We start from the raw sequence: 2,656 nt of genomic DNA, 5'->3' as shown, positions 1-2,656 counted from the left end.
TAGGAAACAACCACCAAGGAAACAACAACCACCAAGGAAACAACAACCACCAAGGAGACGACAACAACCAAGGAAACAACAACCACCTAGGAGACAACAACACCCAAGGAAACAACAACCACCAAGGAAACAACAACCACCTAGGAAACAACAACCACCAAGGAAACAACAACCACCAAGGAAACAACAACCACCAAGGAGACGACAACAACCAAGGAAACAACAACAACCAAGGAATCATCAACCACCAAGGAAACAACAACAACCAAAGAAACAACAACCACCTAGGAAAACAACCACCAAGAAAACAACAACCACAAAGGAAACAACAACAACCAAGGAAACAACAACCACCAAGGAAACAACAACAATCAAGGAAACAACAACAACCAAGGAAACAACAACCACCTAGGAAACAACAACCACCAAGGAAACAACAACCACCAAGGAAACAACAACAACCAAGGAAACAACAACCACCAAGGAAATAACAACCACCAAGGAAACAACAACCACCTAGGAAAACAACAACCACCAAGGAAACAACAAACCCAAGGAAACAACAACAACCAAGGAAACAACAACCACCAAGGAAACAACAACCACCTAGGAAAACAACAACCACCAAGGAAACAACAACCACCAAGGAAACAACAACCACCAAGGAAACAACAACAACCAAGGAAACAACAACCACCTAGGAAACAACAACCACCAAGGAAACAACAACCACCAAGGAAACAACAACCACCAAGGAAACAATAACAATCAAGGAAACAACAACCACCTAGGAAACAACAACCACCTAGGAAAACAACAACCTAAGAAAAAAACAATGTAAATTGAAACCATTGAAATCTATCTTTGTTTATTTTTCACTAAACTCCTGTCAACATTGAAACCCTGTATCTCAACAATAAATACGTTAAAATTGTAAAATAACACGAACATTGTAGTATCCTTCAAAAAAACATAATTTACCATGGTGTCTTAAATAATTAATGAAATGAAAAAGAGTTTTATATTCTACTGTTCTTATTGGGTGATGAAATGAAATAGAGTTTTATATTCTACTGCTCTTATTGGGTGATGAAATGAAATAGAGTTTTATATTCTACTGTTCTTATTGGGTGATGGAATGAAATAGAGTTTTATATCCTACTGTTCTTATTGGGTGATGAATTGAAATAGAGTTTTATATCCTACTGTTCTTATTGGGTGATGAAATGAAATAGAGTTTTATATCCTACTGTTCTCATTGGGTGATGAATTGAAATAGAGTTTTATATCCTACTGTTCTTATTGGGTGATGAAATGAAATAGAGTTTTACATCCTACTGTTCTTATTGGGTGATGAAATGAAATAGAGTTTTAAATCCTCGTGTTCTGTATCTTATTGATAAATGAAATCGTGTTTAATGCCCTGATGATATATCTTGGATGTTTTCTAATGAGCCAATCTAGAGGGTGTAAAATCCTGGTAAAACAAAACAAAGGCAGTGATGAAAAATTGACCTGTTCTTACACCTATGGGGCCAACCTGGAGGGTGTTAATTATAATGATAGCATGTAAACAATGGTTCTTTCATAACTCAAATGAAATTTTAATATAAAAAAATAGTATATCTAGTTATTGTAATTTAACCATAAAATCTTAACATGTTTTTAAACCTAAATCAATACTGGAATAAGCCATGCTAGAGGGTGTAAAGATCTAAACAAAGGCAGTGATATAATCCTGGCCTGTATTGTAACAATACTTAACCTTGTAATAATATTAATATCATCTCTTTATCAACAATACTACTCCAACCATAACACACAAAACACTTTATAAACACATGCGTTTAATACTGCTATATCCTTGCTTCCTATGGTGTTATAACACTATACACATATCCCTTTTACACATATATAACATGATATACAGTCAACTTTCTAGGGTTTCAGGATGTATTAAGACGAGTCTCAATAAAAGCACTGGCCTAGGTCAGAGCAATAGATAAGCTTATTAATCATGTGAAAATTAGACGTTGGTAGGGTGTTATAACACTATAAGCTTACTAATGAAACACATACATTACATGTGATAAACTGCTCACATGAAGAGGAAATTTAAATCCACACACATTGATGAAGTTGTCAGTACATTCACTGAGTTGGTTTGAATCGTTTCCTTCTTATCACAGTTAGTAATGCTATCTTTAAACTAAACCAAGCTATAGTCAGTCAGTCATTTGGTCTTAATATACTATGAAACACTGGCTGTGTGGTATTGACTTCATCTTCACTGGTCAACTTCCACTCCCAATATAACTGACTTCTGGTCAGAGTGGCCCTAGTGTTAACTCAAGCGAAACAAATACCACATGATCTCATTTTCACTCTACACCCCTCATGTCATGCTCTGCTACCCTCCTGAATTTATCTCCATAGTCTATTATAGACACCAAGAATGATTATTTTATCATTATTCACCCCTAATTATTGAATATTAATCAATATCACTCAGGGCAGTACAGGTCATATCACCCTTAATCAGAAAAACTCTGCTGCCACAACCAGTGCTTTCGAGAATTCAACTTTTACTGTCTATCAACAAAATTTAAAAGTCAACAACTGGCATCAATAAAGTATTTTTCTTCTAATTATTCAT

Source organism: Lottia gigantea, assembly GCF_000327385.1.
Source record: "Lottia gigantea unplaced genomic scaffold LOTGIsca_124, whole genome shotgun sequence".
NCBI lineage: Eukaryota > Metazoa > Mollusca > Gastropoda > Lottiidae > Lottia > Lottia gigantea.
Note: the sequence above shows the minus strand (reverse complement) of the source record.